The sequence below is a fragment of the Leptodactylus fuscus genome, chromosome 4 (genome assembly GCF_031893055.1).
Source record: "Leptodactylus fuscus isolate aLepFus1 chromosome 4, aLepFus1.hap2, whole genome shotgun sequence".
Classification (NCBI taxonomy): Eukaryota; Metazoa; Chordata; class Amphibia; order Anura; family Leptodactylidae; genus Leptodactylus; species Leptodactylus fuscus.
The window spans coordinates 192,962,342-192,989,934 of record NC_134268.1 but is presented as its reverse complement, the minus strand read 5'-3'; the positions used below and the strand labels follow the sequence as shown (position 1 = coordinate 192,989,934).

Genomic DNA, 27,593 nt, shown 5'->3' with positions numbered 1-27,593 from the left:
AAGCCGGCAAGTGATAGACGCCATTACAGGTGCCGGGGCCTGAGACATCGCTGCGCTCCTCTGCCCTGCATGAAGCCAGCAGCGGCAGGGGCTCCTCCGTGCCCCCGCCACTGGCTTCATGCATGGCAGAGGATCGTAGCGATGTCTCAGGCCCCGGCGTCTATCCCTCCCCGGCATCCGCCTCTCTAGTACAGCGGATGCCGGGTCAGTATCCGTGGCCCCTTCTCCCCCGGGGCCGGTCCCCACCGGCCCCGTACCTGTAAAGTTGCAGGCCGGCTCCTGCGCGGCGATATCGCAGGAGCCGACCTGTTCGGGTGACAGCCGGGAGCCTAATGAGGCTCCGAGGCCTGTCACGGCTATATTAGTATTGCGGCTAGTCTCTATGACCAGCCATAATACTAATAGACAGAATGTCCCATAGACGGCAATACAGTTGTATTGCCGTCTATGGGACTTGCGATCAAGTGACCGCAGGTTCAAGCCCCCGGGGGGGAATAAAATAGTAAAAAAAAAAAAAAGCTTTAAAAATATGAAATAAATAAAAGTTCTAAATCACCTCCTGTTTTTTTTTCAATACAAGGTGATCTAAGCAATAGATATCCCCCAAAATGGTATAACTAAAAATTACAGCTGGCCCCGCAAAAAAAACGCTCTATGCATCCCCGTACAGCTGCAGGGTCACCTGTCAATGTGGCCTTGCAGCTGTTGCAAAACTACAACTCCCATATATTAAATATTTTACCAGTTTTTGCTTCAAAATTTTTTTTCCCTATTTTCCTCCTCTAAAACCTAGGTGCGTCTTATAGTCCAGTGCGAAAAATACGGTATATGTATATATAAATAAATAATAATAGTAGTAATAATTCTGATCCCAATAGTATTTTTACATGGCAGAATTTGGCCACATTCTGCCTCAAAATCAGTTGAGGCAGAATGTTGAGGAAAAATTCTGCTGTATGGACATGTCCTAAATAGAGATGAGCGAACAGTAAAATGTTCGAGGTTCGATATTCGTTTCGAGTCGCCCCTCAATATTCGACTACTCGAATCGAATATCGAACCCTATTATAGTCTATGGGGGGAAAATGCTCGTTTCAGGGGTAGGCAACGTTCGATCAAATTATACTTACCAAGTCCACGAGTGAGGGTCGGGCTGGATCGACGAAGTCTTCTTCGTGCAGCGTCCCCGCTGCGTCTTCTGGCTCTGAATTCACTCTGCCAGGCATCGGGCCTGGGCAGAGCCGACTGCGCATGCCCGCACTACAAGTGGACAGTCGTAATCCACATCATAATCCGCTCCCTCACAATGGTGGTCTAAGGAGACCGCTAGCGTTCTTTTTTTCGCTAGCGGAAAAAAGAAGTGACATGACCTTTCTTGAGGCGGATTCTGCCTCAGGAGGTCAATAGAAGTGAATGGAAGGCGGAAACCGCGCCACAGTTTACAAAAACCACGACCAAAATCTGCAATGCGGATTTTACGGTCCATTCACTGATCGGGAGGGAAAAACCGCCTGGCGTTTTCTGAAGCCTTTTTTTTTACAAAAAATAACTCCAGAAAACACTCCAAAAAACGCCTCAAGGTCCAAAAACCTTTTCCTAATTAGGAAGCGTTTTTTTTCCCAGACCAAATTACACCACACGTAATTCACGTGTGAACTTAGCCTTATACCCATATAAAAATATATCTTCCTACAACAAAGCAGTAAACATAAAGGTAAATGGACCCCAAATATGGTTCTGGTTTAATTCTCCTTTATGGAAAGTTTATAGGCATTAGATTTTCTTTCATATGATAGTTCTGGTTTATGGGATTGTATGCAAAGAGTTAAAGTATAAGGAAAAAGGAATTCTATTATTTTCTTTGTGTCCATTGATGTAAAGATCTTGAAGACTGTCGTGGTTTGCCACCGCTGTCTGCACAATGTGAGAGCCTGCATGGTATTGTATTATGAGTGACCCCATCATCGATCTGAAAAATAATAGGTTTTCATATTATACATATACAGTATGTGGAAAATCCACAGAATGTACAATAAGTGGCAATCGGAGACCCCAACCGGAGGGTGAATAGTGGTAATTTTACCCCTTTTTTGTCTAGTGCTCGGCCAATCAGAGTTACCTATAGACAGCATAGAAAGATGGTCTTACATTAGTATTACTTAAAGGGAACCTGTCTCTCTGACCCTGAATCCTGATATCTAGGAGATAGACTACTTGTATTCCCCATAAAATAACAACCCTCAGAACTTCTTGTTATTCCTCCTGAATATTTATCCATTCATGGTGTGACCTCTGGCACGAAAACTTTCCTCTAACCCTCGATAACATCTAACTTTTACTAGTATAATAAAGAATAGCAGAGTAATATAGAGTTATATTCCCACAATTCATGCTCTTACTAACAACACTAGAATCTGCGTGCCTACAGTGTTGGCCAAAAGTATTGGCCCCCCTGCAATTCTGTCAGATAATACTCGTGTTCTTCCAGAGAATGATTGCAAGCACAAACTCTTTGGTATTAATATCTTCATTTATTTTGCTTGCAATGAAAAAACACAAAAGAGAATGAAAAAAAAGTCAAATCATTGATCATTTTACACAAAACTCCAAAAATGGGCTGAACAAAAGTATTGGCTCCCTCAGCCTAATACTTGGTAGCACAACCTTTAGACACAATAACTGCGCACAACCGCTTCCGGTAACCAGCAATGAGTTTCTTACAAGGCTCTGCTGGAATTTTAGACCATTCTTCTTTGGCAAACTGCTCCAGGTCCCCCCTGAGATGTGAAGGGGGCCTTCTCCAAACTGCCATCAAGAGATCTCTCCTCAGGTGTTCTATGGGATTCAGGTCTGGACTCATTGCTGCCACTTTACAAGTCTCCAGGGCTTTCTCTCTCAAACCATTTTCTAGTGCTGACCTGAAGTGTGTTTTGGGTCATTGCCCTGCTGGAAGACCCCTGACCTCTGAGGGAGACCCAGCTTTCTCACACTGGGCCCTACATTATGCTGCACAATGTGTTGGTAGTCTTCAGACTTCATAATTCCATGCACACGGTCAAGCAGTCCAGTGCCAGAGGCAGCAAAGCAATCCCAAAACATCAGGGACCTCCGCCATGTCTGACTGTAGGGACCGTGTTCTTTTCTTTGAAGGCCTCTTTTTTTCCCTGTAAACTCTATGTTGATGTCTTTTCCTACTTTTGTCTCATCTGACCAGAGAACATTGTTCCAAAACGTTTTTGGCTTTCTCAGGTAAGTTTTGGCAAACTCCTGCCTGGTTTTTTTATGTCTCTGGGTAAGAAGTGGGGTCTTCCTGGGTCTCCTACCATACAGTCCCTTTTCATTCAGACGCCGACGGATAGTACGGGCTGACACTGTTGTACCCTCGGACTGCAGGGCAGCTTGTACTTGTTTGGATGTTAGTCGAGGTTCTTTATCCTCCATCCGCACAATCTTGCGTTGAAATCTCTCGTCAATTTTTCTTTTCCGTCCACATCTAGGGAGGTTAGCCAAAGTGCCATAGGCTTTGTCAAAGCCCTGGTCGTGCGAAACGCGCATCGGGTTATGGTACGGTCCTGGAGGGTGGTATAGGTAATGTTTTCATAGGTCTCTGTGCATGATTTACTTGTTGTTCTTTGTGGGGGGGACTCCATTGGAGTTTGCATGCTTCTTGCATCATTTCCCCTGCATGCTTATGGTATACTTGTAAGATAGAGCACATGTGACCCTACACATATACCTCCTCTTTACCGCTCCTTTTGGGTTTATTTTGCTCCCTTACACATATATATATATATATATATATATATATATATATATATATATATATATATCTTTTTTTTTTTTTAAATGTAGATTGTGAGCCCCACATAGAGCTCACAATGTACATTTTTCCCTATCAGTATGTCTTTTTTTGGAATATGGGATGGAAATCCATGCAAACACAGGGAGAACATACAAACTCCTTGCAGATGGTTTTTTTACCCATGGCGGGATTTGAATACCAGGACTCCAGCGCTGCAAGGCTGCAGTGCTAACCACTGAGCCACCGTGTGGCCCCTGCTCCCCTACATATATTGTTCCTTATTGTGTTTAGTTTGTACAATTTTATATTAATAACATTTATATTTTGATTATATATATTTCTTCTGGTGTTTTTCTGTTCACTATATTCAATTATACACTAGGACATTATTTATTTTGATTCTATTTGTATTGATGCCCCAGATCCTGTAATGTGATACAAATCGTGTAATACTAATTTCTTTATCCTTTTACACCACAAATGGATCACAAGCCTCCTTACATTTGTCATAGATGTGGGTTTCTCAGGCCTTGTCATCATCATTGTAGGGATCATGTTCTGGATTATGTGAGGTTTTTATCTATAGGGTAAATCAGGGTTAATGTCATCATAATTGTATAAACAAGAATACATGTAGCCGTCATTCTACCACTTTTTTGTATTTTTTTTCTTCCATTCTATCCATATTTTGTCACTATTTATATGACTATAAACCTCTCCGCAGTATCCCTGACATACGCCTGATCTGCAGGTTACAACAATCATGACCTCATCTCTGCTCCTTTTTGTGTTGATATGGAAACAGTAGCTATAGCAGACAGCGATTGCTACCAGTTTTATTTATATGTGTTCCATGATCTAGAAAAAATATGATCAAACCATACGCAAAGGGAAGAAACATTGTGGTAGACCTCTATTTCTAACAATTGACAAGCCAGTGGGGTTGTAGACCGAATAATAATAAGGGTAGACATAATATTTTTAAAAAATATTCACAAAATTTCTACTCATTGATGCCTACTTCACCACCTCTCACACAGGACCCTGCAACTTGGTCTGTCGTGACACCCAAAAAATTCTGCTTAGCCAATCACTTACTAAGGAAGGATACCATGTGTCGAAAGGGACAAGGAACCGATGTGAAATGTTGGAATAGGAGGAGCAGGGGACTCCTGAGATCAGCGTGACTGCAAATAAAAAGTTATAGCATTGTGTGCCTTTAAGAAAAGTATAGGACAGATGTCCCCTTTAATAGTTAAGGGCGTCAATATTAACATAAAAACTCTTGAATGTCCACTGACCTGGTCCTGAGGGTTGGGAGATAGCATTTCCTCTCCGTAAGTGGAGTGTTCTGCACAATTTACCAAGTGCTCTTAATTAATATCTGAATCATATATCCTATTATCCGCTGGGAGTTCTATTCTATTAAATTCTAGGACTAATTACATTTTCTTCTGAAAACTTAGCCCTGCCGTTCCCACCCATGGTATTAAAGTGATCCTGAGCAAAAATGTTCACGTTTTTATAAATTAATTCTTTTGAAGCCAAAATGGGAGGGGATTGACAAAAAGAGACGACGCGCCATCTGTCCTTCATATATTCTCTCCTGTTATCATCCACACCTAGTTGTGGCTTCAAAAACTGCTTCAATAATGAACATGGAAACCCAGTTATGGAAATAGTTTGTTACATTCAGGGCTGTGGAGATGGTAGACCGGAACATCAACTCCGACTCCTCTATTTTTTTTCGTAAACTCTGACTCCTCCTTAGTACCTGATCTGAAGAGTCCCCCGTTACTAAAACATCTGCCATGACCTCTTATATAGTACTTTGGATAGGTGTGGAAAAACTGCTGCAAGGTATGAATACTATCTGAAATAAATCTAGAAGTGTATACATGTAGAAGTGAATGAACAAAAAAAGACATCGAAATCCCATCAGGAGTCCTGGAAGTGATGACCCCCACAGAGCCCTGATCTCAACATCATCCAATCTGTCTGGAATAAAAAGAAGAGAAATCTAATTCCCATCAGTATTTGGTGTGACCTTTGCCCTTTGGAGGCGGAGTCCTGGAAGTGATTATACGGCCCCCGCAGAGCCCTGATCTCCACATCATCCAGTCTGTCTGGGATTACATGAAGAGAGAGAAGGATTGTACAAGCCTACAGACACAGATGATCTATGCTTAGTTCTCCAAGATGGCGGGAACAACCTCCCTGCCGAGTTCCTACAAAAATTATGTCCAAGTGTACCAAAAAAGAACTGATGGAAGGCAAAGGGCAAAGGTCGCCCCAACTATTGATGGGATTTAGATTTTTCTTTTGTTCTTTCACTTAATTTTTTTGAAATTACAATATAAATTATTAACATTTTATTTTTAAAGCATTTCTATATTGTGCCAGTTCTGTATATGTTCTGTGTATTCCTTATAGTCTGTAAGCTCATAGGGTCAAGACTTCTACATGATGTATTGTGGAAAGACTCTTGTAGAGAATGTTAGAATGTACAGAAGTCGATGGTGCTCTCTCTCTCTCTCTCTCTCTCTCTCTCTCTCTGTGTATATATATATATATATATATATATATATATACACACTAAGTAATACTTTCTGTATGTTGATAGTCAGGGTGCAATGTACGAGACATGGAGGCTCTCATATACAATGCTCAGCAGAGGAGAAGCAGAGCCCAGACAGTGGGTGACTCTGGTGTCTCCTAAGCTATCTTCTGCTTAATTGACTTTTCCAGAGAGATAATTACACATACTGGTTTGTTTATTCATACAATATAAACTGCAATCTCACAACATTTGTCATCTCCATGACAGCACGCTTACGCTTTCAATGTAGGAATGTGTCCCGGTTTCCCTACTGAGATGTGAACTTGTCACCTTTCGCCACAAAGACAAGAATGTGCCCTCGGTAATAATGAAGGCTATGCGAGGGAAATCATAATTATCACTTTTCTCCTATAAATCTGCTCACCTCTCTGTACATTGGCCTCTATGTATACTTGTGAATTACTTCATCTTGTTATTAACCTTGGACAGAAAACCATAAATTCCCATCAACAAATATTTTCTGACTAATGACAGAGTACAATACAGTATAGACATCGGGGTGATGTCTGTCTTCTCTTCTTAAAGGAAAAGATGTCTAATATTTTTCTGCACATATTCTTAAATGTTTTGAAAGGAAACATTAATAATGTTGATCGTCTGCTTTTAATACAGTGATGACTAAGAATTTAATTATTGCTAGATATAAAGGGAGTGGGGTCACCAAATCCCAACATGGCCACCCAAGGTTACTGGAATCAAATGGGGCGTCACTCTTGCTTCCTCCGTTGCTGAGATATTGCCCTTTTTGACAATATGCAGATGAGTTCTTTAAAATAATGAGGACATAGGAATAGTTCCGTTGCTCCAAAGAACATATCTGGATATTGACTACAAAAGGTGATATCTCGGCAATGGAGACGGCTATTCACACCTGTTTATTCAGGTGACCCTAACCTATCTATCTGCATGGCTGGGTTTATATGCTGGGTTCTGCTGACAAACTCCCTTTAAGGGTGCAGCATAGCAGTACTGATTAATTATGGGCTATTACTCAATACAGGTCATGGAGTTTTGCTGAGTAGTAGGAGGCGATACACAAGGCACCATCCAAACTAAAACTGGCTACGGCTATATGAGCAATTTCATGATTCTACAAGACAGCAGATAGCAACGTCTCTAACTGTTGGTTCTATCTATGGAATACACTATGATATACCTTCCCTTAAAGGTTTTCTGGGACTTATATATTGATGAACTATCCTTAGGGTATTTCAGTATGTGATTGATGGGGGTCCGACTCCTGGGAATGAACTGTTCCAAGACTGCGGTGCTCACAAGTCCCATGGCCTCTTCCCTGTGCTGATGATGTCGCATGTATTGCTCATGTTACAGCAGTAGCTCAGTCATGTTCAACTGAATGAGGCTGAGCTGCAATACCAAGTATAACCCCTACAATATATACTGTACTATGCTTGGTATTCAGGAAGGGGCTGCACTGCTTACCTGAGTGTGCAACCAAATGTGGGACCCCCAAGATCACATATTGATAATTGATCATAAGAATAGGTTATCAGTAGACAAGTCCTTAGAAACCTCTTCCAGTATACACCTAAATTAGTTATGATCAAGTACAGAACCAGGGAGGCTGAACTGAGATTGTCTTCAATACACTATAACTGTGTGACAGGAAACAAATCATTATTAGTAACTGTGATATGACTTTGTATATTTGTGCGTGTATAACAAGCCATATAATGACATCATACAGGAAGTTCTGGTGCTTGTGTGATATGACTTTGTGTATTTGAGCATGTATATAACAGTCCATATAATGACATCATACAGGAAGTTTTGGTTTGTAGGAGTGGCACACATTTATTCCCATTGACTCATGGAGAGACAAAGTGTCACCAAAGTCTTAACTCTTGCCATGCGTTGGCTCCAGTGTGCTGTATGTGGTATGTACCGAGTATTATTATGAAACTGACACATGTAATATCTGAATGGAAAGGTGGGTTTTGGAGAGTTTCCCTCAATTATGGAAAAATAACAAAATATTTTTCCTTAAAGGATACCTCCAACTTTTCATAAATGAATAGTACAGGATAATATTAGAAATTTTGTAATATATCTTACTAGTAGAATACCCGCAGATACCTAAGGATACCAGACATGTTTTATCAGTGCATGCGAGTATGTACATGCGTGTGATCCATGTTTATGTATGCGTGTGTGCATGTACGTGTGTGGTCCATGTATATGTATGTGTGTGTGTGCACATGCGTGTGTGTATTTGTGGGTGTGTGCACATGTGTGATCCATGTGTATGTATGCGTGTGTGCATGCACGTGTGTGGTCCATGTATATGTATGTGTGTGTGTGCGCGTATGATCCATGTGTTTCTGTATGCACAAGTGTCCATGTGTGCGGTAGTTGTGTATGAGTACGCATGTGCTCTGTTCGTCCGTGTGTGTAGTGTGCATTCATCTGCGTGCATGTGTGGTCCGTGTGTGTGTGTGTAGTATTTGTGGAGTGGTGTTTGTGTTGTGGCATTTGTGTGGTGTTGTGCTTGTGGCTTGGTGTATGTGTGCTGTCTATGTGATGTTTATATGGTGTTTGTGAAATGTTTGTGTGTTGTGTGTGGTGGTGCGGCCCCTTTAGCAGTGACTCTTTGGCGCCGTCACTATAATCCGTCCCTGTCAGTCACAACTGTTGTTTTCCCCTCAGCGCTTTCACTTTCACATTTCCCCATTATATTTATTGGGCCTAAATTTAGGGTTCCCAATCTCATGAAGGGGGGACGCTAGCGAGATGTAACATGCACAGTATTCTGCTCCTGTGGGTGGAGAGGGGGCATGCCAAATACCACCCAAATCGGGCGAGAACTGTGGATTTGTATAGAGCAGACTACTACAGAATTTGAGTTTTATATATATAGATTAAGGATATTTGTTTGCGTCACAACTTATTACGCTTTTTTTCTGCTCTTTATCTTCACAGTGATTTCTTGTTTACATGATATGTCTCCATATTAAGCCTCACACATAGATCTCTATGGAGCAGGAAAGGATGGAGTACATTTCTCTTGCCGGCTAGTTAATTGGTTTATTGTCTCATTCTGTGCACTTGTAGTTTCTTATCTACAAAACTAGCAGTGTTAAAACGTTCAGAATAGCAGAGTGAAGAAATAGTAATTATTTGAGAGTCTTTTCTATCCCTCCTCCCCTCTTCTTTGCCTAATATGTAGGAAGTCTGAAAAGTGAAGAAGAATACATATTTCTTTAATAAGATATATTACAAAGTTTCATATATTAACCTATTCATTTATTAAAAGTTGTTTAGAACTAGAGGTATCCTTTAACTTAGAGCTCAGGAGACAAAAATGAGTATTTACATAACTGGTTCCTAGTAGAGATGAGCGAACACTAAAATGTTCGAGGTTCGAAATTCGATTCGAACAGCCGCTCACTGTTCGAGTGTTCGAATGGGTTTCGAACCCCATTATAGTCTATGGGGAACATAAACTCGTTAAGGGGGAAACCCAAATTCGTGTCTGGAGGGTCACCAAGTCCACTATGACACCCCAGGAAATGATGCCAACACCCTGGAATGACACTGGGACAGCAGGGGAAGCATGTCTGGGGGCATAAAAGTCACTTTATTTCATGGAAATCCCTGTCAGTTTGCGATTTTCGCAAGCTAACTTTTCCCCATAGAAATGCATTGGCTAGTGCTGATTGGCCAGAGTACGGAACTCGACCAATCAGCGCTGGCTCTGCTGGAGGAGGCGGAGTCTAAGATGGCTCCACACCAGTCTCCATTCAGGTCCGACCTTAGACTCCGCCTCCTCCGGCAGAGCCAGCGCTGATTGGCCGAAGGCTGGCCAATGCATTCCTATGCGAATGCAGAGACTTAGCAGTGCTGAGTCAGTTTTGCTCAACTACACATCTGATGCACACTCGGCACTGCTACATCAGATGTAGCAATCTGATGTAGCAGAGCCGAGGGTGCACTAGAACCCCTGTGCAAACTCAGTTCACGCTAATAGAATGCATTGGCCAGCGCTGATTGGCCAATGCATTCTATTAGCCCGATGAAGTAGAGCTGAATGTGTGTGCTAAGCACACACATTCAGCACTGCTTCATCACGCCAATACAATGCATTAGCCAGTGCTGATTGGCCAGAGTACAGAATTTGGCCAATCAGCACTGGCTCTGCTGGAGGAGGCGGAGTCTAAGGTCGGACCTGAATGGAGACTGGTGTGGAGCGATCTTAGACTCCACCTCCTCCAGCAGAGCCAGCGCTGATTGGCCGAATTCCGTACTCTGGCCAATCAGCGCTGGCCAATGCATTCTATTAGCCCGATGAAGTAGAGCTGAATGTGTGTGCTTAGCACACACATTCAGCTCTACTTCATCGGGCTAATAGAATGCATTGGCCAATCAGCGCTGGCCAATGCATTCTATTAGCTTGATGAAGCAGAGTGTGCACAAGGGTTCAAGCGCACCCTCGGCTCTGATGTAGCAGAGCCGAGGCTGCACAAGGGTTCAAGCGCACCCTCGGCTCTGATGTAGCAGAGCCGAGGGTGCACAAGGGTTCAAGTGCACCCTCGGCTCTCCTACATCAGAGCCGAGGGTGCGCTTGAACCCTTGTGCAGCCTCGGCTCTGCTACATCAGAGCCGAGGGTGCGCTTGAACCCTTGTGCACACTCTGCTTCATCAAGCTAATAGAATGCATTGGCCAGCACTGATTGGCCAGAGTACGGAATTCGGCCAATCAGCGCTGGCCAATGCATCCCTATGGGAAAAAGTTTATCTCACAAAAATCACAATTACACACCCGATAGAGCCCCAAAAAGTTATTTTTAATAACATTCCCCCCTAAATAAAGGTTATCCCTAGCTATCCCTGCCTGTACAGCTATCCCTGTCTCATAGTCACAAAGTTCACATTCTCATATGACCCGGATTTGAAATCCACTATTCGTCTAAAATGGAGGTCATCTGATTTCGGCAGCCAATGACTTTTTCCAATTTTTTTCAATGCCCCCGGTGTCGTAGTTCCTGTCCCACCTCCCCTGCGCTGTTATTGGTGCAAAAAAGGCGCCAGGGAAGGTGGGAGGGGAATCGAATTTTGGCGCACTTTACCACGCGGTGTTCGATTCGATTCGAACATGGCGAACACCCTGATATCCGATCGAACATGTGTTCGATAGAACACTGTTCGCTCATCTCTAGTTCCTAGCCAAAAACAACCCCCAAACCCTTGAAGACTCTTGTACCATGTCAGCGACTCTGATGTCTATGTCAGAAGTTTTCTCTGTAATTGTGTAAACATCTGAAGAAATTGGCTGGCATCAGTTCAATACGTGTAATCAGATTGTGGATACATTCTAGCTAACCACTAAAGATAGGAGAACGACTTAAGAGTCATCTTCACATTTTCCAGTCTGACAGATCTTTTCAGGAAATTTCAATAACTGGAAACTTCAAACAATAATCAGCGTCAATTAGTCAGAATTACCTGGCGTAGCGCAGAAATCAAAAGTAACTCCGCTCCGAGGACTGGCTGGTAGAGTTCTTATTCGATCGGAAGCCTGAAGTTTTTTGGCGAGACAGTGGATATCTGTGTACATTGATGATGCTCATGAGTAAGGTGAAGTACTCTCGTCTTTAAAGAGTCTAAGAAATTATCAAATAATTGATATAGTGAATGAGCGAATCAAAGGAAGCCAGCACGGATACTTGTCAGCCAGGTGTTTGGAGAATCACAAGCCTAAGGTTGTAGTCTTGAGGTATGGGAGACCCCGTCATTTTCTTAATTGGTGGAGAAATGCATAAGAAGTGTATAGATTGAATTCCTTTATTTAGCAGTCACACTGTTTCTGTGTCTTTTCATTACAGAAACGTTCCGCTTTTGAACACCCCCCTTTGTTAGAAGCTCAGCTGTATTTATAGGGCGAACATACCATATGTGCAGTTACACAGGGACCCTGATGATAAAGGGGGTCACTACCACCTTAAGGGTGCATGCACACTGAGTAACGCCGGGCGTGTATGAGAGCCGTACACGCCGGCATTACGGCAGACTGCCGAACACTTCCCATTCACTTCAATGGGAGCGCTCGTAACAGCGGCGTTTACGAGCGCTCCCATTGAAGTGAATGGGAAGTGTTCGGCAGTCTGCTGTAATGCCGGCGTGTACGGCTCTCATACACGCCCGGCGTTACGTAGTGTGCATGCACCCTAAGGCTGTATTCACACTGAGTAACGCTGGTGTTTTTTGTGCTTATTTTTGCACATAGCGCCGCGTTAACGCCGCGTAGCGCCGCATATACGCTGCGCTATTTTGTGGTGGCGTTGACCGGTGTTAACGCGGCGTATACGCGGCACTACGTGGCGTTAGCGCGGCGCTATGTGCAAAAATAAGCACAAAAAACCGCCAGCGTTACTCAGTGTGAATACAGCCTAAAAGCAGCTTCCTACTCTCTATTAGCGTGTAATCATGCAATCATACATGGCTCACAATTACTTTATTGTTCGAAAAACTTAAAGGGATATTCCTGTTTGTACCACTTGCAAACCGGTGGAATCTTGAGCAGTCAGAACCACAGTGATTATGAGAACAGGGGAGTTATACTGCTCCATTCCTTTCTATGTGAGTGGTGAAGATAACTAAAATATACGGCTCTCCAGTGTTCCCAATGAAATGAAGGAAGCGATGTGGACACCAGTCTGATCCCTACTTTGTTTACATCAGGGGACAAAACTCACCCATTTTCCCAGTTGTTACGGTCTGACCAGTGGCGTAACTACCACCATAGCAGCGGTAGCAGCTGCCACAGGGCCCGGGACATTAGGTGCCCGGTGACAGCTGCTACCGCTGCTATCATTATTCTCGGAGGTCTTTTCGGACCCCCGAGTATAATGATCGGGGCCCCCTGTGGTGGAATACTTTCCACCAACAGGGGCCCCGAAGCTGCAGCAACGGCTGAGACACAGGAGCTGCAGGTCTGGCTCCTGTCAGGGCTTCAGGACGCTCCCCCTCTCTCCCCCCTCCCTTTCTCTGCTGTCCTCTGCCCACCAATGAGAGGAGGAGGCGGGGCTTATCCCTGCCGAGCTCCTGCCGTCTGCACTGGAGGAAGAAGGAAAGAAGGAAAGTGAAACTAAAGCTACACAGGTACGTACTGGGGTTACTTATTAATGTCAGGCATATGGGGTGATTACTTTTGTTTTAGTAACTCCATGTGCCTCATATTAATAGCAGTTAACCCCATCATCTCCCTCACATTAACCCCTGTGTGCCTCACCATAAGAGTTACTGATATGTGAGACATATGGGGGTAATAGTAATGAAGATACTTTATTATTACCTCCATGTCTCTCACATATCAGTAACTCTTATGGTGAGGCACACAGGGGTTAATGTGAGGGAGATGATGGGGTTAACTGCTATTAATATGAGGCACATGGAGTTACTAAATTGTAATGCACATGACCAGATTTTTTATCCACAATTTGTCCTGGTATAGCGGTCAGCGGGTGACGTGACAGTATTTAGTCCTGTAGGGGCCACTAAGGGACATAATACTGTGTGCAGGGGCCACTATTGGGTATAATACTGTGTGCAGGGGCCACTATTGGGTATAATACTGTGTGCAGGGGCCCACTATGGAGGATAATACTGTGTGCAGGGGCCACTATTGGGTATAATACTGTGTGCAGGGGCCACTATTGGGTATAATACTGTGTGCAGGGGCCACTATGGAGGATAATACTGTGTGCAGGAGCCACTATGGAACATAATAGAGCGCGCAGGAATGCGTAGGAGGGACTCGGTCGAGATCTTCGGTGTCGGGGGGCCCCATGTCAAAAGTTCGCCACAGGGCCCCGCCATTCCTAGTTACGCCACTGGGTCTGACCAATGAGGCCTCCACCGATCTGCATGTTATCCCCTGTTCTATGGATAGGTACAAGAAAGATATACCCCTTTAAGGTGGGGTGTTATGTGCCGAACTATACAAGAACATGGGGCCCATGTAGTGTTTTTATAACAGGGGCCCTCTGCTGGCTGGGTTTGTCCCTGCCATATGGGGAAACTCTAATGGCAGTTTTCTACCACATGTCACTATCTGGATCCTACTATGTTTTGAAAGCAGATATTTTGTTTTCCTCTGCAGATACCTCCTCAATGTATCTGGCCATTGTAGCATGCATGCAGTGACGTAACCTTTTATTATTGCTTTGGCTCGCTTTTTGGTTTATGAAGAAGTTAGTAGTTAATAGCAGCAAGGTTAGTAGTAGAAAGATTGAGGTTAAGTTCACACAGGGTTTTTTTGAGGCCGTATCCACCTCAAGATCCTGACCAAAAAGACGGTTCCCATTGAAATCAATTGGAGACGGTCAGTTCTTTTTTCCGGGAGCCGGTTGTTGCGGCTTCCGGAAAAAAGAAGTGGCATGCTCATTCTTTCAGGTGGATTCTCCTCGTGTTCCGGTCCCAAAAACCCGTAGTAGTAACAAGCTTTCTATCACGAGGGCTTCTTCAGGCAACAAATAAACTGACAGATAACGATATATCGATAAATATATAATATCTGTATAATGACGGCAGCAACAAATACGTCCATAATGTATAATATATAGAAGCGCATCAAAGATATAACATGGAAACATAGAGAGGAACAAACATATATGAGGTGGTTTATCCAAGGTAAGATGAGAGCAGTATATCCAGAGAATGCGTCTACAGTCATCCACTGGGATCTGAGTAATAAAGGTACAAGCCGTAATCCTCCATAAACATATATATATATATATATATATATATATATATATATATAATATATATATATATATATATATATATATATATATATATATATATATATGTGAAGGCCTTAGGTACACAGATCTGAGGTTAGTAATAAAAAAAATTATATATGACAGATGTGCACAGGCAAGGCCCTTGGACACATCACATATTACAGATACTGACTTAAATTCCTCTATAATACTTAGGAACCGTCTATAAATTTACGCACATTTTCCGGTCATGAATGCGGGGTGCTTGCACCTCTACAGAGCATTTGATCGAGTAGTGTCACGTCGAAAAAGATAAAGGATGATGTACATTATTAACTACTAGCATGAGATATGTACAAAAAAGTTACTTTTTCACATTTTAAAGTGGTATTCCCACGTCGCATACTCACCAGTCTTCACTGCTGTAAAATCTTCTTTCTTCCTGGTTTCTTGCGTCATTTGGTGGGCGGGGTTTCACATGCAACCTGCCATTTAGCTCCGCCCCAAATTAGCATGGAGCGGCTGAAGGGCCTGTGATGTCATCAAAGGTCCTTAAACACTATATGCACAATATTGGACTATGAAGTACAGGCAGGAGCAACTCCATTCTGTGTTACATACAGAGACTGCCTGTCTCTGACATAATGAACACAATTGAATTAGCTAGCCTGATAACTGGGAGAACAGAAGACGAGTTCAGAAATGAAAGCAGCTCCTCTCCCCTATCTGAGTGCAGGACCTAGGTCACGTGGTGTAGACACAGGAATAGCTAGAAACACAGGCTCGCTCCCATGCACTTAGCCCCTCCCCCCTGAGAGCAGGCAGATACATCACTTGACTTTTGAGCAGATAAGTCAAGGGATGTGTCAACAATGAATTGAATAAAGTAAGATAGTGGACAAACAAAGCAGTTTTGCTGAAGCAGTGTATTTAGGAAAAGACTTACATCCACATTAACAAGCAGTATAGATAGGATCCTTGCGATGGGAAAACCCCTTTAAGATGCAGTAAAGCTGGATTAGTATGGATTTTCAGCAAATTATGTTCTGGATCCATAGGGACCGGTGCTTTGTGCGTGTGCTAAAAGTTGGACTCTCCCATCCTGATTTGCGATTGATGATCAAAGGATAGGGCATCAATATTATACTCTTGGATAACCATTTTAAAGAGGTCTTACAAGACTGATGTGTATACTTATAATGAATAATGTGACATTATTGACCTGTGAAGCAGAAGTAGCACTTACTAGAGCATGGCTGCCACTTCGATCATGTGATCTATGGGGGTTCTGGGTGTTGGAACCCACACTGATCAGATATTTATGACCTAAGGCTTTTTGTCTATATGCAAATGAGCTCTTTAGAGCAATGAGGGTGTTGTCATTGCTCCAAAGAGGTAAGTGGCAACACCCTTGGGCCTCAAAGAGCTCATTGCATGGTAACAATATCTTGGCAGTGGAGGCGCCACTGAGGAAAACACTGTTTGATTCAGGTCACCCTAACCTATATATCTACGGGATTGATATGCTGGTAATTTCTGATAGATTCCCTTAAAAGAGATGACACTAACTAGCATTGTTATAATCTTACATAGTTACATAGTAGATGAGGTTGAATGAAGACATCAGTCCATCATCAAGTCCAACCTATAACCCTACAATCCCCTACAGTGCAGGCTCATGCCAATTGCTTCATTTTATAGAAAAAAAATCCATCCCGACTCTAATCTGGTAGTCAGTATAAAAACCCTGGATCAATGTGTCATTAAAATCTAGAGTCCATAACCCGTAATATTGTTCTCTTCAAGAAAGGCATCCAGGCCCTCTTTGAACTTGTTCAGTGAATCCACCATCACCACTTCCTGGGGCAGAGACTCCCATAGCCTCGCTGTTCTTACTGTGAAGAATCCCCTTCTATGTTTCTGGTGACACTTTCTCTCCTCCAGACGTAGAGGATGTCCTCTTCTCACTGTCACTGGCCTAGGAGTAAAAATATCCTTAGAAAGTTCTTTGTATTTTCCCTTCATGTATTTGTACATTGTTATTAGATCTCCCCGTAGACGTCTTTTCTCTAAGCTGAATAACCCCAAGTTTGTTCATCTATCATTGTTCTCCAATCCACCCATTCCCCTAAGTTCACTTATGTCTTTCTTATATATCGGGGTCCAAAATTGTGCACAATATTCTAAGTGTGGCCGTACCAGTGATTTGTATAGCGGTATAACTATGACCTTGTCATGAGAATCTAGACCTCTTTTGATGCATCCCATAATTGTATTGCCTTGGCAGCAGCTGCCTGGCACTGGTCACTAAAGGTAAGCTTGCTGTCCACCAGAATCCCTAAGTCTTCACTGGCAGTCTTACCCAGTAATTTACTATTAAGTACATAGTCATACATTTTATTACGTCGACCAAAGTGCATTACCTTACATTTGTCAACATTAAACTTCATTTGCCAAGTCTCCGCCCATGCTTCCAGTTTCCTTAGATCCCCTTGTAATATTCTACTATCCTCCTCATTATTGATGACCTTACAAAGTTTAGTATCATCTGCAAATATAGACAACCTGCTTTGTAAACCCTCTACCAGGTCATTAATAAAGATATTAAACAGGAGAGGACCTAATACTGACCCCTGTGGCCCCTCACTGGTGACTGTGGCCCAATCTGAATATTTACCATTAACAAGTACCCTCTGTTTCCTATCAGTGAGCCAGTCGCGAACCCAATTGTATATGTTTTCCCCCAGTCCCTATTAGATTTGACGACCTAACGTGTCTCTGGTTTTGGTTATCATCTAGTCTGGCTTGATATTCTGGGTTCTGGTGACAGACTCCCTTTAACTTTCTTCAAGGACTCTTTTTATCATGATCAAGCCAAATACAGTCACCCCATAAACAGTAATAGAAACATTTGAGCATGAGAATAAAAGACCAACTATACAATCCTCAATCCACTTTATAGAATGTTCAGTATAAAATCTCAACAATCCAAATTTAAATAGACCACATTAGTATCTGAGGGCTGACTTTCTTATATTACATTTTTACAGAGAGCCCTTTAAATGTGCATATTTCAATTCCCATCCTAAATCACCATCCAGCAGGTATAAAACAGCTCAGCTGTGTGATTTGCCTGACCCATAAAATTGTCTTTATGGCAGTAGATTTTGCAAGAAACTCCGGAGTATATTTAGTAACATGGTTGTTTAGCCTCTAATTACACTACAACTGTCAAGTGCGCGGAGACCACGGACACATTTTGATGGCTGCCTCATAATTTTAATGCTAAATAATCAAGTCATATATCTTTTTTATGTTCTTTATACGGACTGTGAATATTTTGGGCAGAATTACTTGTAGAATTGGAACAGCTCATGCTTGCATTTATTTCTCATCCCTTGAACTTAAAATTACATTAAGGGAACCATGGATTGTTAAACGAGTAATGTATTAATAACTTGGCCACCACGCCACATATTTATACAGATTTTTATAACTGGGTTTTAATATGTTTAATCCCTCTGTGGCACATTCAAAGGATGTACTCGATGATGTGAGCAAAGATGGATATTGCCTTGGAAATTCATATTGTTGCGAACAGACGCTGCAATTTACAAGTCTACAGGCAGTAGACACTTGAAAGTTTACTCTTCCCTGGTGTCTACAAGCTCTGTCAGCTAGTTGTTGATGACTTGAGTATAACTTAGTTAATGCGAGCTCTTATGAACCTTTGTTTTTCTTCAAAAGTGCTTGTCACCACTCCTGGCTTGTCTTTTTAGTAAAGACTTGTATCCCTATTAGGCAAGGATTTTTATACACCTTTTCCTATAACTTCATGGATTCCCATTCCCCTGAATATTTATGACCACTTGATGTTACCATTAAAATAGGCATGACCCTACAATCTGTTCCTGTCAATCCTAAAAATGTTAGTGGGGTGGATTAGAGGGGTTTTCTGGGCAGAAGATCTTTATTTTTTATTTTTAGAAAGGTCTGTTAATGTTAGTAATGGGTTAATATGTGCACCCATATACCTTTAGCTGTGCTTATAGTGATTTCTGGGTGTCTCTGGTTGCTGCTGCATCCTCTGCATTTGTTTACTTGGTATTAGCTTCCTGCTGTGTAGCTTCTACACTCTTCTCAGCCACCCTCCTCTATATCACTCTGTTACACTCCCCTTCCCTGTCTCACTAACCTATCAATGCCCATTATTAGCTCCTCCCACCCTCCCCATTCTCCCTAGCCTAGCGATCCCACCCATTACTAGACTCTCCCACCCTCCCCGTCTCCCTTGCTAACCTATTCCGACCACTACTAGCAGCCAGGAAGAGGGGAGGAGCCATTCCCAGACACAGGAAGGCTTGGTAAATATTGATGGGGAAAGGGGGGGGGGAAGAGTAATGGTGATGTTCCATTTCGGAAGTGGTGAAATGGAAAGTCATCGGATTATCAGAAAGTGTCCCTGGGGAGGTCACATGACTGGTTCAGGGATATGAGTAATTATAGATTTGAAGTAAATTAGAAGTTAAGCAGGGGAGGGGGTTTAGTTTAGGGGTTAATTCTTAGTTTATCCTGGACAAACCCTTTAAGGCTAGGGCCACACATCTATTTTGCCCCTGACTTAGGCCATGCAACCAAAAGATTGCTGTGTTTCCCTGTGACTCCTTCACTTATGTTAGTGAATGGAGTCACGACTATTGCAACAAAATTCGAAAAATGTTTGACTTTTTTATGACTAGAAGTTGCGGTTGCAGCACCCTCTGCGTTACAAGGCAATTCCATTCATTAACATGAGTGAAGAAGTGACAGAGCAACACAGTGATCTTTGGTCGGGTGACAGGAATCCTAGACAAAGTTGTCGTGTGCCCCTAGTCTGACTAACCAATTCTGTCTTCAGTTCATAAGTTTAACTGATACAAAAAAACTAATTCTAAAAATGGGTTAAAATGGATGGAAACTTTGACGTCGTAGGACATACCACAATTGTGTGTCCCACAAAAACTGACAGAATCCTATGAATTTTGGCTGGTTTACAATGAAGAGGTCACGGCGCTAACCTAAGTCTTGCTTGCAGCTGATCAGCAGCGGTGCCAGATATGCAACCCCCACTGGTGTAATATTGAGGACTTAACCTAAGGACATCAATTTAAAATAATGACAAAGCCCCTTTAAGGTTTGGCAGCCTCTCTGAACCTCAGTACTAAAGTCAACCCTTGGTATAGTGCGGGGCGTCTGCTTGTTGAACGTACTTATCATTCCCAAGGACAAAACTAATTCATTATGAATCACCTCCGCGATTGTTTAAATTTTAATCTCGGCACTTATCAGCATTTATTTTATAAATGCTCCACTAATTTTAATGAGAGAAATTTGTTTGGATGCATCATTGATAAATTACATATAATGCAATGTGGCATGAATAAGACAGATTACATTAATAAGCAGGCATTAGGTGTTAAGCAGAGATAGGCAGAGGAGACAGAAGTGCGCACATGTAGGAAACGAGAAAAGGGCAGCAGCGAAAAAATCCATTACTTCTCCTTACAGATACCCAATACATTCTGTAGGGTTACCGTACAAGACATGGTATCAGATGTGTCTATTAGTATTCATCATTTCCGTATTGTCCTATAGATATGGAAAGGGGTCGCTGCCATGAGACGGTACGTATTGCCATAGACCACACAGAAAAAGCTGATCTTCGTATTAGTCGCTTATTGTAAAGATACTGTAGATCCTGAAGAAAGAGTTGTACGCCAAAGTGTGGTTTGTCTATATCTTTCTTGCTTATTAGAGATGAGCGAACACTGTTCGGATCAGCCGATCCGAACAGCACGCACCCATAGAAATGAATGGAAGCACCTGTGGCGCTGACTTTGCCGGCGGCCGGCCGGCGTCACAGGTGCTTCCATTCATTTCTATGGGTGCGTGCTGTTCGGATCGGCTGATCCGAACAGTGTTCGCTCATCTCTATTGCTTATTACATAAAGGGAATGCGTCGCTAGAAAATACTTTTAAGGCTAAGGCCCACCGGGACGATACGCAGCGCTTTGAACAGAAAGTTCACAGTGTTTTCCTTCATGGACTTTCTGTTACCATCATATCTACAGGAAAGCCGCCAGATATAATTAACATGCTGCGATTTCCAAAACTGTGACAGTTTTGGAAATCGCAGCATATCCGCATTGTGGTTATAAACGCAAAGTGGGTATGGAATTCGCATGAATCCCATCCACCTTGCAGTTACTATAAAACGCTGCGATTTTTCCTGCAATGAATTTGCAGCATTTCCGGCCCGTGGGGCCCCAAATTTTACATTAAATATATTTTGTAAGAAATTTTTGTAAGTTTTAAAAAAAAAGTTTGTTATTAGCTATATCAAAAAGTAGCAGGTTTGACTCTGGCCACTAAGCCAAATAATATGCTAACAATTCCCGTTTTCTGTAGTTGATTTCTTTGCAGCAGCCGTCTGACTTATCAGCACACTGATGTATTATGTTTATATAGTTAAGGGATAGAGTTACAGTAGGGGATTTATTATTATTATTAATAATAATAATAATAATAATAATAATAATAACTTTATATAGCACCAAAATATTCTTCATATCTGCACAAGTCATAGAGCATGTCTAGAAAACTCTCCCATGGAAATCAATAAAGTCACTTCCAGACCATTGTGTCTATGGTGTAATCTCCAAGAAACAGGAAAAAAAAAACTATTTTAGCCAAAGATGGTCCAAGTTGGAATTGCAAGATTTCTAATTTTTTTTTTTTTTTACAAATGGATAACAACCTGGGAAATGAAAGCTCATCACCAAAAATTCTTTAAAAACTATGTTTAACCTGAAAATATGATGTAAACAATAGGTGTGATGACCCTTGAGCACCATGACACTAGTACAGGGTTACTGTGGAGAACACGGTTACTGTAACACCATTGTTGATACTAAAAAAAAATAATGGCCTATCTCTAGGATCTGCTATAACTCCCCAATTTGGTGAAGGCCTGACTAATGGGAACCCAAATGATCTACAGAATGAATGGGCCACATTGCATTTGATATACTGCAGCCCCTATGGGTGGGCCTGTAGACTGTGGTGGACCTATTCCCACTACAGTTGGAGCATCCAGTTCAACACCATTGTTGCCCAATCTGCCACAGATATGGAACCGTTCTATACACCAGTTACATCTGTCCAGTGTCCCGGCCCGTCACTTCATCATCTTTGAACCCTCAGTTCCCCGTGGGAATTTCCAGCCCTCATTTTCTTGATGTTCCTGAGGCCCCTGTAATAGAAATATGTCAAGCTGCATTTTTCATTTTTGCCTCCTTTGTATAAGTCTAAGTATTTCTGTCGATAAAATTGACACATTTTTCAAAAACATGTGCTTTTTTTGTAAATAGTGTTTTCTGTAACAATTTGCAAAATGTTTAAATGAGATTAAATGATGAAATGATGAAATTTCATTCACTTTGCCGACCCTATAAAATGCTGTATATTTTCCGGTTATGTTTCCACAAGAGAGAAAAAATGGGTTTCTGTAGCCTGTGGGCCCGGCCATGTTTGCAATGATTTCTCCAGTGTTTTTTCTCACTGCGATTTGCTATATGTGATCTGAGTCTTAAAGGTTTTTTTTGGTAAATGTGATTGACAATGTTGTGTCTTGTAGATGTCCATATTTAAAGAGGTCCATTCCGATTTCCTTTTATGTTTAATATCAGGGATATTCATTTGTAAGTATTCCAATGATGGTGTAATGCCTATATAAGTGGTAACTAATGGGCTGCATGTACCTACAAGCACCTGAAGGAATTTACATTAAATACAATATCGCAATTTATACATTCAGAGAAAATACTCCAAGGAGAAAACTTGCAAATTTGTACCAATGCCCTCCAACCTAGTTTGTCATTAAAATATAGATACCTGGGGAACTTTACTACAATATTGTAAAGAAGAGACGATTTTCAATGGAAGGTTTTCAGAATTGCTTTTACATGCTGCGGATAAAGCCTGTGAAAATTTTAGGACATGAAGGCTCTTAAATTTTGTGGATTTCACTTATTTCAATTACTTAGAGGCATTCCACTCCGGGTTTCATATCTTAAAATGACAATGTATCACATGGAGAAATGGGAAGAGTGGTTAGAGACCTGGAAGTGTTTGGCTGTGTATTATTTATTTCTTGACTGGTGTCTGAGACTTTCTGCTGGGAGAGGGGCAGTGAGAGCTTCTCAATTCACAGTCTAAATATAAAGACACCCCTTTGACAAATATAAGGCTGAATTTACACTTGCGCTCGATTTCCATTCTGAGATTCCGTCCCCAATTTAGCTTGAAAAATGCGGGGAGAAAAGTCCTGTCTGCATTTTTTGGGTGGAAACCCAGTGAACCCCATTATGGTCTATGGGTTTCCGCAGGTAACTGCTTATTAAGAAAACTGGGTTACAGTTTTTTGGGTCCCCAAGCAGACCTGAAGAATGGAAACCTGAGTGCAGTTGTGAACTGTTGTAGGAGCACCTTATACCCCGTGTTACAAGAGGTAACCATCAATGGTGTTGCAGCAACTAGGTTCTGAATCAATCTGTCCTGGTGGTGAGCTGATCTGTTTCTGATATCCACCTCCACCAACTACAACCTTTCACATCCTTCCATGGTTGCCGTTCCACTGATCCAATTTTTTTTTCTTTAGTCCCCACTGTTTCTGAGCCATTGGTGCTGTGAGTTTTAGCACTCGACATGTAAATTTAACTCTCTACTGTCAGGTGGGCAGTGGCAGACAGGAACAAACAGACAGGGACCACCCACTTGATAGAGACCATATTGTCTAACAGAATCTAGTACTTTGGAATGGTGGGGGCTAGAGAAAAAATTCGAACTGTGCCAGAGTCACGGGAGTAGCAAATATTAAAGGATGCAAAGTGTTAGAGTTGGTCGAGGTGGTGGAAGGTCTTCTCTAAGACAAGTCTTGCCTGAACGTTACTGTATTTTTATCTTCGTGTTTATCCTCTCAAAGCCTAGTGGACAGAGGTTACATGAATGTGGAGGTAGAAATCGTTTTATACACTGCTTTTCGTTTTAAAATGTCACATTTTCGGGACCTGCTGTGTTTCTTGAAATAGCAGCATACTTTATCCTTTGCCAATTTGTGCTGTTGTTTTCCTCATTGATATTAATAGAATGGGTGCAAAAATTTTCAATTAGGAAGCAAAAGCAGTTTTTAATGTTCCTGCAAATCAGTTTGCCTTAGTAGAAGTTCTAGGAGCATTTTCTAGAATGACTTCTTCAAAGAACACCATTCTGCTCTCTTGGCAAAGGATGTTTCAACGGTAAAAAATGTCATAGAAATATGTAATAAAACTGGAATAAAAAATATGCTTATCTTATAAAATCACTGGTCACATCGACATCCAGTAAGTGGGTCACATAACTACTAGAAGAGAGATTTTCTACTGGAAGGACAGAGAATATTTCTACATATCGATAATAAGCAGAAAAAGACACAAAGTATATTATGGATGCAACATCCTGGGGTTAGCAGTATGGAGGTGGCAACATGGTGGAAACCTAAAATGACCGCTGGTCTCACTGTCACGAGCCATGTGGCTTTGGGGACAAATCCTCTTACATGTTCTTACATACTGTTATTGGAAAGGGACTGTGGCATGCCATCGAGCCCCTTTCCAGTAGATAGCAGTCCAGGGGACGTGACTAAAAATAATAAATACAAATACTCACCTCTCCCGGGCTCAGCACCCTCTTCACTGCTCTACCGTCATGTGACTGAGGTCTGTGATTAGGCCCCAGCACCAATGTGTCCCACGTGATCGCTGACGCCCAATCACAGGACCCAGCAGTGACTTCTGAAGAGGGCTCTAAGATGTAGAACACAGCAGAACAGAGTGAGGATGTCCAAGAAAGTTTTGGAAAGGTGAGTATGATTGCTTGTTGTTTTTAATCAACTTCCCTGGCTTCTGATTACTTTGGGGTCTGTGGAGACCCCAGAGTACAATAATAGCACCGACGTAGAGGGGGCTGTTGGGACCATATAATAAGGTGTGAGGGTCACTGTGGAGCATATAATACTGTGTGGGGCCACTGTGGAGCATATAATACTGTGTGGGGCCACTGTGGAGCATATAATACTGGGTGGGGACCACTGTGGGGAGCATATAATACTGTGTGGGGCCACTGTGTGGAGCATATAATACTGTGTGGGGCCACTGTGTGAAGCATATTATATTGTGTGTGCTGCCACTGTGGAGCATATTATACTGTGTGTGGGGGGGCAGTGTGGAGCATATAGTGCTGTATGGGGGCTACTGTGGAGTATATAATGCTGTGTGAGGGCCACTGTCGAGCATATAATACTATCTGGGGGCCACTGTGGAACATATTATATTGTGTGGGGCCTCGTCAGATAGCTCTGATCCTTGTGTAGTCAATGAGAGCTGAGCTACGGTGCTGGCACCCAAACATTATACAGGGCATGAAGCCAACTCCTCCCAGCCTTATGTTATGTATAGTATGGATCCCTGTACAGCTGATGTGTAGGAATAGGTCATAAAACCGAAATCCTGGACAACCCTGTTAAAGGTAGTAAATATAAATTGTAAACAGTAAAAGACAACTATATAAATATGCCCAGTGGCTCAGTGGCTAGCACCATTTCCTCGCACTTGGGTCCTAGTTTGGTGTTTTTGTCTGTAGTTATAGGTTAATTTGCAATTTAGATTGTGAGTCCCAATGAGGTCAGGAACTGAACTATAATGACTAAAATAAATAATTCTCATTAGAAACACAAAAATATAAGTTAAATTACATGGAAAAAGCAGATACCTGGTGTTCCGTCATGTCTCCTGTTCCTTGTGCCGTGCACTAGTTTTTTTCGAAGCCACAGATAAATCATGTGGCTGAGTATGTTAATGTATTCCTATGCTATGAATAGGCAGTGGGTGCCATTATATTTGTTAAGTGAGAGTATTTGCATAGGTATAATGTCGTACTGTACTTCTATCATGGATGGAACTGTGGCACCGATCCAGCATTTCTTTCATACATCAAGGTAGTGTAAATGCCTGGGGCTGCACTGGATCAGATTTGCAACTTCATTGTGTGTAATTTTTTTTCCTTACACAGATCATTTGAGGATCTTCTTGCTGGCAGATACATTTTACTAACTTCTTTTTAAATCATTCTGAGGAATAACATCTTCTCAAGATGTAACCAGGCGGTAATTTCACCGCATCTTCTTCAGCATGCCATTACTTGTCTCTGCGTTAACTTTTGTTCATTATTGTATTCCACATTGTGTACATTTAAAGGTATTTTTTGTACAGGAGATTGAAAACCGATTTCATTCCTAGAACTTATTTCAAGTTATATAGTTTCAAATGAACAGTAAACATGGAACATTCAGGGGAAAAAAATAGCACTTGCTCCTTTTATCTTCTCCCTTCCTTTTTTTTTCATTTTTCCTAGTGATGAATATACTGTATCAAGGGTGGACACAAGGGGGCATATTAACAGTTAAGTGTCCCCTTGTTGACCCTGTCCAGACACCTATCTAATTGGATAATCAGTAGCAACAGCAGAATGGTGGCCATGCTGGTACCCAATAAGACCTTGGTTGGCACTCATTGGTTACAAGCGTGGTTGAGCAGTGAGCTGTTGGTTTCTCAATACTCACCATTGCCAGACTGTTCGATTCTTCTCTGCTGGTGACAGTTATGCATATGTGATGTAGGTAGTGTGTACAAGCACCAGAGTAAAGTATTCAGGGGCAATGGTGAACCTAGCCTCTCTGCTGCTTGAGACTCCCCCCCCCATTGAGTCCGATTGGGTGTTGTTCATCTTTTGATCGTCCGCCTCAGACAGCAGGGGGGAATTTCAATAAATACAATGCAGTAATACTCACAGGAGACGTCTCCCCACATTTCCCATCTCTTCCCTTTGGACCGCCATGGCCACTTCTTTCAGCTGTGACTTGACTCTGTAAAGTTTGAAACACAAACATCTTTGACTCCTCACTTCTCCACGCACCCAAGCCCTATATATATGCACCACCTGAAGCGAGCGCCTCACCTCGCCTCATTAGAGGTGCAGCGCTGTTTAGGGGCATTGAGTGGTGAGCATTAAGCAGAAATTGTATGGTGTCTGGGGGGCAATATACTGTATGGAGGCTGGGCTGAAGCTTTATATTTTATGAGTGCCTCAAGATGGCATTATACTGTACATGGGGCTCTAAAGAGGACATAATACCATGGGGGTAATATAATTTGTAAATTTGTGAGGACATTAAGTGAGGACGTTCAGAAAGCATTATACTGTGTGTGGGGAGCTTACCTGCCATGTCCTGGTCCACTCTACATCCTACACTAATGCCTCTCTGCCCTTCACACCATTGGAAAATCCTGCATATGCC

General features: G+C 42.2%; 1 protein-coding gene across 1 annotated transcript in view; it reads left to right on the top strand.

The window, feature by feature from the left end:
• PTPRN2 (protein tyrosine phosphatase receptor type N2) overlaps nucleotides 1-27,593 on the top strand; it is a 723,914-nt gene that overhangs the window by 532,099 nt on the left and 164,222 nt on the right. The gene's annotated exons all lie outside the window — the stretch shown is intronic.